The sequence below is a fragment of the Prionailurus viverrinus genome, chromosome B2 (assembly GCF_022837055.1).
Source record: "Prionailurus viverrinus isolate Anna chromosome B2, UM_Priviv_1.0, whole genome shotgun sequence".
In the NCBI taxonomy this organism is placed as follows: Eukaryota; Metazoa; Chordata; class Mammalia; order Carnivora; family Felidae; genus Prionailurus; species Prionailurus viverrinus.
This window is the reverse complement of record NC_062565.1, coordinates 122,114,095-122,130,270: the sequence shown is the minus strand read 5'-3', so window position 1 is coordinate 122,130,270 and position 16,176 is coordinate 122,114,095.

The following is a 16,176-nucleotide window of genomic DNA, read 5'->3' as shown; positions in this document are numbered from 1 at the left end:
CCACCACAATCCCCAGGAAAACAAATATACACACATATATACACACATTGTCTGCATTCAATTGCTTATGAACCTTAATATCAATTTATAAAAATAAGGTCAAGTAGTAATATGCCTCAGAAGAGCATGCACACAATTCAAAGGTATCTGTAGTGTTAATGACTCTATCTTCCATTTTCTTGATCTTTGTAGTATGGCAAATTGTCTCCGAGGACGTATCGTTTGAGGTAAACAGCACCTTTATACATTCCAGTCTTGCTAGGCAGCCAGTTTCATGCGAGTGAACTCACCCACCATCAATTTGAATCTTTCCATATTGAAAGAGAACAGATAATCAAGCTTGGTGACAGGATGTTACCTCTTATGATTGAGAACATGAGGAAGTTGTTCAGCACATTAAACTGTGACCTGGCAGGTTTGATAGTAATATGCAAAGTAGCATAATTAGTTACAATGGGAATCACCTTCCTCTTCCTTCTTTCAAGGCCCGTAAGGAAAACACATAACTAATGTACCAAACTCTTAACTTGTTTCGATGTCTTTGACAGCATTCGCTGCTAGCACATCCTCATGGAAAAGGACACCTATGGGAGCCAACAATAGCTTTAAAGACTTTTTGGTTATGAAATAGAAATGGTTATAACCACTCTAAGCCAAAGCTCTGATTTCATAGAAAATCAAGAGGCATGCATATTTAGCAAGTTTTCTCTTTGGAGGTGGAAATATGGTGGATAGTGCCATTTGATAAAAGATCATACTGGGCATAAAATTCGAACTGTTGGAGAAATAGCTTCTTTCTCAAAATATTTAATCAAGAGAAACATTTGAAAAGAGGAGTTCATTTAAGATAATTTGACCATTGGCAGAAATGTATGCTGTTTCAGGGAAGAGCTTTTTATCTACTTTGCTTTCTGAAATGTGCCAAATGCTTAGAACAGTCCCTGCCACTCAGTGGGGTTTAACAGATATATGCTGAATGAACTCATGTACCGATTTTTTTTTAAATGTATGACCAGTCATGCTATTAAGTCATCAGTGGAAGAAATTGTTCAATCATTTGAGGGAAAATGATTCCTCAAATCTGTTTCTTTATTTGCCAAATTGCTGGCCTTTTTGCTCTTTTCTTTAAAGAAAAAAAAAAAAGAGAGAAAGAAAAAGAAATGTCCACTTGCACCAATGTGACCAAACCTTTATTTCTTTAAGGGACGAGAAATGTGAGAACCCACTCAAGTAAGTTCAAACCTAACTGCAACTCAGCTCTGCCCAGCTCTTGACATAGGATGACACAAGCCAGGCAGATGGGCTCAGAGCCTCTCTTCCGACAGTGACTCAGGGATCTGGGCTGCTTTCACCTTGAAATTCTATCATCCTGGAGGACTTGGCCGTCAGCCACATGGATAGCAGAGAGGGAGGGTGATCAACTCACAAACACTTTGATTGCTTTGGACCAGCAGGACCAGCAGGTGAGCTCAACTCACCTTCTGATTGGTGGAGGCTCAGTCTTATGATTTCTACCTCACTACAAAGGAAGGCTCGGAAAACGTAGTGAGTACTATTTCTTCCCCAGTAAGAATCAATAGCTTGGCAGTAGAGGCTTGATGTTGATATGTGGTTTAAACTGTACGTTGTTACATTTTGGAGGAGGCACGTGGTAACAGAGAAATGGCATCATGTGCATATCCTAGTATATTCTATTTTTTTTTCAGCCAATTGACAAATGATTTCAGATTTTGATTCTCGCTGATTGGCATTTCTCTTGGTCCTGTGTAAACATATCCCTTCCGATAGGCTACTGGCTTACTGTTACCTCCCATTCTTTTTTCTCTACCAGTATGAGCAGAGTAAATTCATTTCCTTGCGCTGGTTTCAACCAGCCATACTGGCATGCACTTTGGACAAATGTGTTACTAGTTTCTTTAACTGATCCTGGAACTTGGCTAATTACGTTTTCACTGCAGATACACTTTGCCTCCAGAATAGGGCATGAGAAACTAAAAACGTTGTGCTTAGCAATTCCAGAGAGCATTCAAAGGTTAATAAACAACAACAACAGCGGCAACAGCAAGAACAAAAACGAGCAAACAATTGCTTGCTTTTCATGTCCTTGAAGGCATGAGGTCAGAGCACACCTTTCCTTGCGTTCAAATATATTTATCTTGTGGTAGACTGGTTTGATTGGTTTGGTAACTTGTGTCTGTCCAGGTCTCAAACTCTGGTTTTTTTTAAATTTTTTTTTTCAATGTTTATTTATTTTTGGGACAGAGAGAGACAGAGCATGAACGGGGGAGGGGCAGAGAGAGAAGGAAACACAGAATCGGAAGCAGGCTCCAGGCTCCGAGCCATCAGCCCAGAGCCTGACGCGGGGCTCGAACTCACGCACCGCGAGATCGTGACCTGGCTGAAGTCGGACGCCCAACCGACTGCGCCACCCAGGCGCCCCTCAAACTCTGGTTTTATGACCGCTTGTCTGTTTATCCAACTGAAGCTTTTTCCTACTAATAGAACTGATTTGCAATAATGATTTGCAAAATGATTTGCAATAAATATATTGCCTTATCCTAGGCTAAAATCCTGATCAAATTGCTATGTGATCGTCACGTCTTCACCCTATATATAATTTTAGTGATCGTGTAAAGAAGCACTTGAAGCCTGTTGGGTCATCCCTGGAGTCCAGAGAATCTGATCTGCCCAGGAAACTTGGCTTAAGTTGTTTGGAAATGATCAATGACCCGAAATATGAGGGAAAGCTGGTGGATTTTCTTCTTACCTTTCAGCTGATTCCACCAAGCCTTTTTCCTGTTTTCGTGATGGTATTTTGACTTTCTAAGTTGAAAGGCAATTTTTATTACGAGGACCTGGCTTTCAATTTCCTGGATGTCTGCTTGTTTCAGAAAATTTAAAGCCTTGGATAGTTTAGGGCTATCTCCTTTGGTTATATTTTGAATACCTCCTGGATAACTTGTACAAATATTTTGAGTTAGATGTATGTCTGCACATAGGAAACTTGCAGGCTTTCATGTTTTCTCACTTCTTTTCTCTTTAAGGTCAACATAGTATTTTTACTTTCAGAAATTTCCTCTATATATCCTGTGCATTGTCTGTACCGAGCCATCCTGTGTTTTAGACCTGTGCATCACAAGCCATTGAAAAGATGCAGAAGCCCTTGTGGCAAGCCACGCTCTGGAATCTCCAGGGACCTAATGATTGGGCACGTTTACTTCTCTCACCCCCAGAATAGCGGTGGTAGAAGGGGAAGAGAAATCGTGAAACAATGTGACAAATTTAACATAGAAATTTTAACATAGAAATGTGGGATGAAGATCGGACAAAATGATCAGAAAAACTTGAGGGTTGTTAACTTGAAAAATGTTCAATAACACGGCGTATAGATGTATTTGCAAAGATTTTGGCTCAGGGCTAATGGATTTTTTGACGTGCTAAACACAACTTCGTTTTTTTTTCCTCCCAGATGGAAGGGAGACCAAGGAGTGGAAGGGGAAGGAAGGTTGTAGACCTGCTTGATTTCCAAGCAATGTGAGAGTGTTGTGTCTTAATCTAATTTCAGCTGCCACCGAACAACACATGCACATACGGTATACGTTTCATTGTGGGCTGGTCGAGCCGAACTTATCTTATTGACCAGGAGGCGAGTGGTAAACGTGCTCGCTTGTTACACCACATTTTTTTCATCCGTCTTCTTCAGTAAAAGAATTTCACGCTTTTGCTTAGAGTGCCAAGGGACCAGAATTGCTTGCAACTGGTGGTGGCCAGATGACATAATTTTAGCCAATAAAATGCAAAATAAAGGTTACTGGTGAAGCTTCCAGGAAATACTACTACTTTGTTTGCATAGGAGGGGAAAATCTCAGCTGGCCTGTGTCCTTTTGTCCTTCCCTCTTCTTCCTGCCCGGAATTAGAACCTTATACCCGATCTTGTGATCAGAAAGACAAAGGTCTTAAGTTAAGGATGACAGAGCGTCATCCAGAAGGAGCTTGGTTCTCTTGAACGGCTGTCCCGGTCTTCACCGCTCACCTTTAGTGTCCTTGTGAAATGAAATCTGCGGCCTCCTGTTTGTTGGAGCTGCTCTAGTTGGTTTCTATTGCGTACAGCCAAAAGAGTGGTTACAAAACCACTATTTCTACAGGGAGACTAGAGATCAGCTCTTCCACTGTCTGCCTCTGTGCATGGAATTGGCCTTATGAATATACAATGGCCCAAGTTACCAGGAGGAGGCTCTTGTCTCTGGTATCTGAAAGAGCTGACAGGAAGAAACACGAATGCAATGTTTTTTGTTTGTTTGTGTGACCATCTTTCTTGCCTTTATTTTTTCTTAATGTCCCTTCGGATACTCCTGCCTTGCTCTTTGTATCCATCGTTGGCCACACTTGACCCCCCTCGCCCACCCCGCCCACCCTTCATTCTGGGTTATTACAAGATGCGTAGTTCTCTGGACACATTTTTATAGCCAATTGTGGAGACGAAAGCACCTCAGAGAGGCTCTATTTCAATGTTGTCATTTCACTGAGGACGAAATGAGGAGAAAGGATGGTAAGGTAATTGCTAGATGAAAATGTCCAAATAAAACATGAGTCACTGGCAGTCAATTGTATGCGACAAGGACTAATTACATTGGCAAACATTTATGGTGTTTTTACTATATGCCTGGTCCAGTGCTAAGCATCATTCATGCTTTATCAATATTTCCCCTTCCCAACAACACCATGAGGAAGGATTTATAAGCATCTTCATCTTACAGATGAGGAAACTCAGGCACGAAGAGGTGAAGTAAGGTATTTGATCTCAAGGTCAGGTATTTAATCATACTTCACTCCAGGGGAGTCTTGGGAGTGGAATACTGAACTGTTCAGGCTTCCTCGTATCAGATGTCAAGCAAATCAGTTTACAACATCTGCCAGAGTGGAGATTAAAAATAGCATATAATTTGTCTGTCTCAGACTAACAACAATTTAAAAAATTTCCCTGTCGCACATTCATCTCTTACAGATAGTTTGAGGATAGTAAGATTTCCATTCATCCACTCAGTCAGTGCATGAGAGGCTAGTCTGTGTCAGGCATTAAGCCGGGCCCTGGGGATATAACATGCTACAAGTCCCGGTTTTTGCCTTCAAGGGACTTACAGCCTATAGGGAGAGAGTGAGAAGGAAACCGAGAAGAAAGTCTATATGCTACAGGATTATGTTGTATTTCACAGAGGATGCTTTTGAAGCACGTAGAGGAGAAAGCTCACGCAAGACATCCAGGAGGCTGTAACATCGGAGCCGTGACCAACTGGCAGGAGAAGCAAGGACTCCACAAGTGAATGGAGAAAGGGTATTATGGGAAATGCTAAGAGTAAGCTGAGGAGCCGAAGTAAGGAAGACAGTGCAAGGTGTATTGTGGGATGTCAGGTGGGCAGTATGGCTATAATCTTCATTCAAGGGATCATATGGATAGAAATAAGGTGGGATTTGGTTGGAAGAGAGAAGTGGGAGGCTCTCACATGGCTTTCATTGGGAGAGTGATGGGACCAGATTTATATTATAGAAAAATCGCCCTGGCTGTTTCATAGAGGCAATTATCAAAAAGCGAGTTTTGATTCTGTGTTTTACGAACTTTACTGTCTTTAGTTTTTTCACATTCTTTGTTTTCATACCATTCGTTGTAAATACTCACCATAAAATTAAAAAAGAAAAAAGCAGATTCCTTGCTTTATCACAAACGCACCGGGACCCTGGGATCAGATAGGAGTTGGGTTTTCTGTGTATATTTGGACAATTTGGTAAAAATTGTTTCCAGTGAACACAAGCTACGCTTATTATGGATTTAGGACAGAGCAATATGTTGTGTTTAACGCATTCATGCACATTTGTCTGTGTCTGTTCAAAACCTTCTAGAGTTGAGCAGGAAGTGTGATAGAGTCGGTGCTGACAGATAATGGCCTCATTTTCCCTGACGTCTACATATAAAAATGAAAATCCTGTCTTGCTCTTTCTGAAAGGTCAAATGCGCTACCCTGAAGGGCATCTCTTTAAGGCAATTCCAAGACATTCTTATCACCGTTGAAGACATTTTCTAAAATAAGAAAAAAAAAAAAACATTCCAGTGACTGCTCTGTGTTACGGCAAAGTTGCAAGGCAGAAATGATGGCAGGTAAGTATGCAAACGGACCCACTCCAGTTGTGCGAAATATCAATGATAGTCATTGTGTTCTATGATTCATTGTTATGCTCAGACCCATTCATGTGTTTGTGACTGCCCCTTCTGAGCAATGTGAAAAGCAGAAAACAAAGCCCCATGTTTAGCATCATCTCCAATAATGATGAATATTTGCAATCAAGTCCACAATATGACACAAAGTACTTCTACAATAAATGCTGAAAAATAGGGAGGCCCGCTGAGAAGACGTGACTGTTTGACTTAATGCCAGATTTCTCTGCAGCAAATGAAGAACAGTGAGCTGGATCATCAAATTCTAAAATTTCAGTTCCTGAGTCTGGTTGTGAGGTACATTTGACTTCTTCAGATGATGGATTTATGAATTAGGATATTAAAAAATCTGTGACTTACTGCTAATTCTATTTAAAAAAAAATAATGTCAGTGTCTTACTGGGAGGGAAAAGGTGTCTCCCATGATTAATGACATATTGGGTACAAAGTTACTAAATTCTTCTTCAGATTCATAAAGGCATTAGCTGTTTCTTAAGGTCTGTAGTGGGTAAATGAAAATAGTCTCTGTAGTTCTTAGTGTTTTCTTCATTTTGATGTTTTCATGAACATTAATGATTTATTATTTTTGGTACTTGTTTCTTCTCTAAGATCTGGCTTTGCTATTTTACCAGGGATGTGACTTTTGAACAACTCAGTCTCTCTAAGATCCCACTTCCTACTTTTCTTTAGAAAGCAGGGATAACATCTCAAAGTTAAATGAAGGTGAGGGTAGAAAGAGACACAGGTAAGTTCATTATATTTTTGCTCCCTTCTTTCAAATTTGAAGTGGGAAATGTCAACGAAATTGCTTATTTCAAAATAGAAAATTATTGTATTTTAAGGATACTGAGACACAGGTTTAGGAAAGTTCATGGAATTTGAAAGAAATATGGATTAGTAAAATGAGCAGTTGCTCTCCGTTGTGCGATTACGCTGCATTTTTCCTAGTATCGCTGATACGCGTTTCAGTGAGAAGAGATGCCACGTTGTTTTGCTTTTAAAATATCAAATTAAATCTGACTCTGAGCCTCCAGTCTCTGAATGGTCAGGTTTTGGATGCCTGGATCACATGAGGACCTGGATCATCATCTGCCTGGATCATCATCTGTAGACACGATGAGACTTTGAAGGCTGGTTGCAGCTGTCTATACCATTGCTACTGGGGCTTGGCCTCCACTCTATTGGAGCTCAGACCTTGTATGATTTTTCAGATTCTCCCAGTTGCCTCCTCCCTCATCTCACTTGGCTAGAGCCCCACCTGACCCTCATTGCCCCACTATTTCAGGCTTTGATGATAAGCCATCTGGCGGGACATGGGATGTCATTTCCTGAGAAACATCAATATGCGGGCTTTTGGTGCAATACGGAAGTTTTGAGGTGAACTTCGACTAGTGAGAAATGGGAAATGAGACGGAGTCAAGATCAATTACCTGCATTTGTTTGGTTCTTGTGGACTGCTATAAGGTGCAATTCCTATTTGTCAACCTGACTGGAGAAGCCCCTCCTGCCATGTGAACATGCCTGTTGAGCCACCTGCTGTCTCTCCTCCTGGCTCCTGAAGTGGTATTCAGCTAGCTATCCATTGCCTCACATTGTTTCACATCTTTCCATGCCTCCTCTCCTTTTCTCTTCACTCTCACAGCCCTGGTTGGCATCTCCCAAGTAAAGTTTTACCAGCTTGATCTTAGTCCCCAGCTCTGCTTTATGGAAAATTGGGCTCAGACAGCCACAGCCCTTCTGCACCATGTGCTGTATGGAAGCAGAGCTTGAATCTTTGCTATTGGAGGGATTGACCTGGAAAGGATCTCTTCCCGGGCTTGGGTTACTCATCCTCTCCGTGGCAGGTCAGGTTGTTTCCTTTATCCAAACCTCAACATCAGCCTTTCTTAATGAGTTTACATTCCCAAACGAAACCTGGAAGAAAATTGTCTTCAGGGGGCTTCATGTCATCTACTTTCACCCTTGAACACCAAAGTCATAAATTGCTTCCTGCACTTAGGAGCACCAGACTTGGGTCTCAAGCTTGGCTATTGTCTTAAGATGGAGATGGAAAAAAATACTTCCTTTTTATATCCCTAAGAATACAACAGAAAATAGCTTCTCAGTTGATTATCTTGTTACACGGGCAGCTCTCTGTTTCACTACTCCACACAGGCATCCAAGCAACTGAAGAATAAGGGAGATGTGTCAAAATCTCACGGAGTATTTCAAAAGTTCCATAGGTTTTCTCTAGCTTCTTGGAATTCTAAGATTTGTACTTTCTCCATGGAAACATGAGCTTTACATGCAATCTGCCAAAACTGTTTGGCCTAAACAGTTTAGGTAAAACTGTGAAGTTATCTGGAAAAGAGGAGTATCAGGACAGTGAGACATCATTATTGGAGAGAAAGGATGGATACGCCATCGCCTAGATATTCACTAATGGGATATTGTTGGGTGGGGGGGTTGGGCCTACAAGTGGGCAATAGAGGCTAAAATGTTTTGTTGTTGTTCTAGAGATGCTTATCAATGCAATTAAAGAAATGAGGGGTATAAATTTAGAAAGAAGGGGGAAAGTGATCATTATTTGCAAATGACGTGATCATTTATTTGACATATTCAAGATAATCAACTGAAAGGCTAACATTGATAAGAGAACTAAGAAAGACATTTACAATTAATAAACTGAAATCAAGAATTTTTTTCACACCCGCCTAGAAAATATACTGGGAGGAAATGTCCCATTTACAATAAAAAGAAAGAGATAAACTACCTAGGAATAATAGAAAAAGAAAGCATGCAAGGCCTACATAAATAAAATGTTAAAACGTTAATGCAAACGTGAAAGAAGTGAAAGAATGGCTATTCTGTTCCTATACTTGAATGGAAAATTCTGTATCATAACAGTATTATTCTAAGTTTTGAGATCCATTCAAGATGATTCTAAAGTTTCTATGAGAAAATGAACATGCAAGAATTGCCAGGAGAATTCAGAATCAAAAGGATTAAGAAAAAAAAAAAATTCTAGCCCTAGAGAAAATAAAGCCTACCATAAAGTTACAGTAATTTAATATTGTGATACTTGCCAATGGAATAGGTTGGAGTCCAGAAATAGGGCCAGATACGAAGGAGGGGAATCAGGGCCTCTTAAGTGTGCTTGGTCCTGATGTAAAACCTTTAACAATATCTAGCTAGCTTAAAAATGCACAGACTCTGACCTGAGAGCTCTATTTTTAGGAAGTTATCGTATAGACATTATCAGAAACGTTTAAGTATTTGCAGATATATTTGTTATATCATTTCTGTAATGACAAAAACAAAAATAAAAGCTGATAAAATATAAGTGTTCAAACCAATTGAACCATTGTTCAATTTGACAACCAGTCAAATAAACTGAAATACCCATCGAATGAAATATTAAGCAGCCATTTAAAAAATTTCATGAGGCAGCTTTATACGAACTGATTCAGTTTGACCTTCAATAAAACTTAAGTGAAAATCTAAGGATTAGAATATGTGTATTCACATAGCACATCTCTATATGAAACTCTGCATATATACATACACATGCACATATATACATATGTACTCACATATTTGTGTGTGTGTGTGTGTGTGTGTGTGTGTGTGTGTGTGTGTAAGTGACAGTCAGACTTCCATGATCTAAGATACTATGGCACGAGTTAAAATATTCCTAGGAATTTGATTTTGATAACAGCAAAAATTCACAGCCAGTCATTCTAATTCACTCTCCACCCCCCAATCTCACACTGTTGTACTAGAAACTAAATATACAAGCATATTTATATTTCAGAGATGAAGCAAATTTACCTGATTAAAATTTAACAGCTTACATAAATATTTAATATAATAATGCTTACATTAAAGGTTTTTCTATCTCAGTTTGCAACATATAAAATAGGAAAAAACCTCTAAAAAATATTCAGGTCTACATTTCTAAAAATAATTCTTTGCAAAGAGGATTAAAATAATTTCCCGTTTCTTTGCAAAAGAAGAATTTATTATCCTTTAAAGTTTGCTATTTTCTTCATATTTCTTTTTGTAGATTTCAAGTTTGCAAAAGCATCACACACAACATGTTCCTGGTCCTTTATTTTTATTTTTATTTTATTTTAGGGATAGTCTATATTCCGCATTATTGCGTGAGGAAAAGTAAGCCAAGAAGACTGTAGCTGCTGATATTTGGAACAAGGTATCAGTGACTATTTAAACGAAGTGAGCATCTCGATACATGAGCTAACAAGGAAGTAGCCATTATTGGGAATAATATACTAATCACATTCCCATTTATAACCTCTTATCAACCACATCATTTTTCTGAAGCTACATCTGAGTTGATTAAACAAATCAAAATTTCATTAGAAATTTCTCCCAGGTTCTTTTACATCTGCAAGTCTTAGCCATGTTTAGTACTTCCCAGAAATTGCTTTCTGTTTTTGGGAGCACTGACTTTATTCAGATGATGGTTTGCTGATCAATTATTCGATCAAAGTTTAGTTGCTTCATACCATTTCCCCTTTTCTTGGATCAGTTCTTCTAATGCCCTTTATTTTGTTCTTCAGCACTATCATTGTCTGAATAAGTAGTAGAACCTAAAGTAATGGAACTGAAAGAAATATCAATAATTATTTTCTTAAAGCCTCACGTTGCACAGAAACCATGCAAATCTAGTAATTGTCCAGTATTTATCAAATGAGCACCTGTCCCAGGATATGTCAATAAGATCCATAATGAAAGAATTTTGTGGTGCAATTGCTTCTTGGAGATTTGCAATGCATAAGAATTTACTGAAGGCTCTAAGAAACCCTGAACAAGGAAATCAGTCTTTGTTTAATCCAATTTTTCTCAAATTTATTTGGCCATGGAAATCATTTACTCGATCAGGAACCTTTGAAATGCTGGGGTCTCATCAAATACGGGCATCTGCAATCTTCCTTATACTTTGCTGCCATTCCTGTTTATCACGTGTGTGACTTGACTATTGACCTAGTCTGATATTTGTCACGTCCAGCTGGCCTCGTTCACCCCCGTTCCATCACTACTGCTGGAATGACATCCCTGCTGGTCACTGACATCTCATTTCAAATATCATCAGCAGTCTTCTTGGCTTGTGAAAAATGGAGAAATATGGGAAATGACTAAAACTATGACTCCCATCTGCTTTTGCTGTCACACTGTCACTTCAGACTGTTTGTCACCGAGAACGTGATGAGCATACTCTGGCTGTGAATTAGAAGGGCCTGGTCCTGCACTCCCAACCTACTAACCATCTGGGACAGGCGGTGGAGGTGAGCCAAAGACTACAATCCCAAGAGGTAGAATTTGCCGGTGATTAGATCTCCTGGCTGGTAATCCATACACAAGAGTGCTGATTCGTATCTCATGTTTTATATACTGTCTGCTGACCTCGCTTTACAATGGAGTCCAAGTATGTGTGGGTGTAATGTGAAACTAAGTTTAGGTCCTGTAGCCTGTCTTAAACCATGGCAGAGGGAAGGGGTGGGGTAGAAGCTGAACTTGTACTGAACTTGTCTGCTTCCTGTTCAGTTGGTATGAATACATCTAGCGGGGAGAAAAAAAAAAAAACAAAACACAAAACGGAACAAAACAAAACAAAACCCTTTCCATTGAGACTTGAACGGCCTGATTGAAACCTAGCCTGGTCTCGCTGCCACCACAACTTCCAAAGTCAGTGTCTGTGTGCGTCCCTGGGGGATCCTCCACTAGCTGTTGGCAGGATAGGCTGAGTTAGGGAAGTGGCCAAAACCCAAGGGTAAAGGTGTGATGGACAGGGAGGCTCTAACAGTGGGTGCCTACATAATTCACTGAGTTTCCCTGGTTACCTCCCTCGTCTGACCTATGAAAGCCCCTTCCACCATTCTCTGCTGTCAACTTCAGACAGATACCTCTCCTGTCCACTGCTTTCCTGGAATACCCTACTAAAAGTGTCATCTTGATGTCTTTGTCAGGGCATAACTTTGACTCAGAGATCACAGCCCTTATAAATCATGCGTCTAAGTATCCTTCAAATGACACTGAGAAGTGTCCTGAGCTATTGGGCTGATAACTCCGTGTGACTGCATCTAGCTACGAAGTATTCAGAGTTTTTATTTATTTATTTTGTTTTTTTTTTTCTCCCATTAAGGAGGAAATTATTTTAAGCATGAGTTTTAAGAACCAAAGAAACTGGAGAAGGAATAAAAATAACATTAACATATGACAATTTGGAAGGGAAGTGGGAAAATGCCAAAAATCAGAGGTTGTGTAAGTAATTTGGTTGTCTCTGGGTGTTGTGAAATCTAACTCTGGTCCACAGACAATGGTGAAGGTTGTGTCCGCTTGAATGAGAACTGACCTTGGAATGTCAGCCAGCCTCAGTGCTTGCTGTTTTAGAAATGCCACCTGCAAAATTGGTCCTGATGAGATGTTCAGCCATAGTAATAAATTGTCTGATTGCTCTTCTGTAACCTTCTACCAATTCAGAGATGCCCAGGCATGCTCTGATAGCGTCTTCCTTCCCTCCTGTTGTAGAACAAAAGAGAAGGCAGCGGAAGCCTTCTTAAGTCTGCAAGTGCACCTGACACTATGTAAACACAACCCATGGAACATGGAATTTGATATGGGATTTCCCATTCAAGCACTTACTCATCAGATGTATTGAGAGGGCCCTGTAATCTATCCCTTAGTCTTTGGCTTTTCTTTCCCTGCTATCATATTATCAGCTGCCTTACATTTAGCTGCTCTGGTTTCCTTCTTCATAGCTGAGAATTATGCAATCAAGAACTTGGTCAATGTCCTAGACATTTGGCAGTGGGAATAATGATCAGGACTAGGAAAAATCAGCGTTCTTCATTCTTTAGTGATAATGCATTTAAATTCTTTCCTACTTAATACATACCTTTGGAGTTTTCGTCTTTCCTTCCTTCCTTCAATCCTTCGTTCCTTCCTTCTTTTCTTCCTTCCTTTTTCCCTTCCTTCCTTCCTTCCTTCCTTCCATCCTTCCTTTCTTCCTTCCTCTCTCCCTTCCTCTCTCTCTGTGTCTCTTTATTTCTCTCAAATTTTGCTCACCCATACAGTAGTATGTTGTAGTGCAGGTGAAAAAGGCCCAGTTTTTCAAGTGAAGCAAGAAGTTTGAAACCTAGAAGGAATTCTTTATTCAATTATATGTGGTCAACATTATTCGATGACTGTGGAAAGAACATAGTATGGCAGGGAATGACAAAGTGCAAATGGTGTGAGGAATTCTTCCAGTTTGCGAGAAGAAAATGTACTTTTTCTTAAGAAGTATTTGAGATAAAATCTCAAACATGGACAAGAAAATGGCAATGAATGAACACTCAGTTCTCATCATGGGTTGTAGTATCTGCCTCACTTTCCTCTATTTTTGAAGAGAAGTGTCCCTAGAATTGCGTCAATAGCTAAGAACGTAATCTGCATCAAGACAATGCTTATGGGTGGGCAGGATGGTGAAAAGAAGGTAGGGGTTGAGAAGGAGAACCTGGTTTCCCCTCTGAGCCTAGGGAAAAACATTTAAAGCATCATTCTAGGAACTGATGTGGGAGAAGCCCAAAGGCTCATTTTTCCAGTAGGGTGGTAAAAGTTCTGGGCTCATAGTTAGGAGACTAAGATTCTTGTACTGGATCTGCCACTGAGTAACTATAAGCCTAGGTTTTTTGTTTTTGCCCTTTTTTGTTTTGTGATAAGGAGGGCCAATGGGAATGACCTTTAAAATTTCTGTTATCTTTGATTGATTGATTGATTGATTGATTGATTTTTGGGAGGGGGACAGAGAGAGAGGAGAGAGAGAGAGAGAGAGACAGAGAGAGAGACAGAGACAGAGAGAGAACAAGTAGGGGAGGGGCAGAGACACAGGGAGACACAGAATCCAAAGCAGGCTCCAGGCTCTGAGCTGTCAGCACAGAGACTGACACAGGGTTTGAACCCATGAACCGTGAGATCATGACCTGAGCTGACGTTGCACCCTTAACTGACTGAGCCACCCGGGTGCCCCATGTTAATCTTTGTTTTCTAGCATGACTGTGTGGCTACGTGGCAAATAGCGTTATAGAACTTTGAGATTTCTTTTTGTCACTAACGAATCTATATTGTTCTTCTAACAAATAAATTGGCATGTTTTCGTAAAATATTAACATCAGGACAAAATAAAACAGATCACCGTTTCCTCAGAGATTGGAATCACATATATAATATTTATGCTGCCATACTTTCTCATTTCAGATGGGATTGCGGGCATGAATATTTAAATGCAAATGGCTGTAAATCTTAATGGAAAGTTCCATGCTAAAAACCTTATGAAATTTTGGGTGCTAATAAGAATGCAAGTCAGGAAAAGAGACCCAATAGATATGGATCAGATAATAACATATAGATTTATAACTATTTACCCACGAATGCAAATTTGAGAGTATTTACCTAAAACGATGTCAACATCAAGTTTTTTAAACATTTGTTGCTTATCACTCTAAATATTATTCTGCTTCTGATACCTTTGCTCCCTTTTACTTTGCTATGTATAGAAACTGGCACACAGAAATTTTTCTGGAATTGCACATTTGCTTTACTTAAAATTCAAGTATAATGAAATCCACTTTTACATACCTTTTCAGCAACCAAGAGAATTTTGGTTCCAAAATATACCAATTGCACCCAAGAAGAATCGTTCCTCTAAGAGGCAAAGCGCATGCTTTGATGACTTCTCTTCCCTTGGCTTTTGACCTCTGTGAGACTGACTCCCTGTCTTCCCAGCTATTTCTGGGAGTCTCCAAGGGGGTTTGAATACGTTGTGTTTGATTTCCGTGAGACTCCCCAGATTTTTATCCTCTCTTTCTGCTCCGACATTTTTCTTCCTGTGTAACTTCATATCCACCAAAAGCCACTGAGCTGGGTATTGTGGGGCGTGTCTTTTATCGGGAACTGCCTTTGCTGAACTACTGGAGACCCAAGGTGTTACAGGGAAGGATAATCTGTTGTGATGTGATATGTCCGAGAGTACCTTTCTTCCCTCTGTTGAACAGGCACAAAATCACTGCTGTATATTTCCTGAAAGAACTCTTTGTGAAACAGATTTTTAGTTTCTTATCACGAGTGCTACCATCCACCGTAAGACTCAAGACAAATCTCCAGGGAGGAACCACCGTATTAGAGTCCAACTCTGTCTTCCCTCTGGCGGCTAAAGCATTGTCACACCTAACTCTTCTTTAGAGCGGGAGGCTTCTCACGTTCCCATGCACACAGATGTCAGTCAGACCTTCCCATCAGTTCACAGACCTATAACATCTATCCGACCCTCTTTGGAGCCCACGACCTATTTGTGGCTTGAAGTCCCCGTCTCATGCAAAGATTAGTAGAGAAATAAACAAGATGCTGGGAACTTTCCAATGTGGTAAAACACTTGGCAGAGAGAGAGGGATTTTTGCAGCGATGCTTGGTGAAAGATCAGGAAAGTTACGGGAGTATTAATCTAGAACCCTGCTGCAGGGCCATCTGGGATGGGAGAGAGGGAATGGGTGAGAGGGATAACTTGAGGCAGAGGGAAAAGGGGCGGCGTGGGAGGCAGGATGTATTGGAGGTGGGACCCAGACTATGGGAGTCAGCAATTCCTGAGTCCTGCAATTATAGAAGCATTGATGATGCACCATTTTTCTACTTACCGATTGACAAAGATTCAAGAAGGGATAATACTTGATTTGAGAAAGGGGGTGGTAAGATGGACCCCCTCTTTCCCTGCTTTGCCTTGTCCTGCTTTTCTCTTCTTTCAGTTTTCACTGGTAATGGTTTTCTTTAAGTTACAGAAAGTGAGGAGTAAAATACTCCCTATGCAGTTTCCCAGGCCGAAATTTAGGTCAGAGCCTTATGAAAGCAGAGACTGAGTTTTGACCTTTTCACGTATTTGACGGTAGTTCATGAATGACGACCCGTCTATGGCTGGGAGACATGTTAATGGCCTG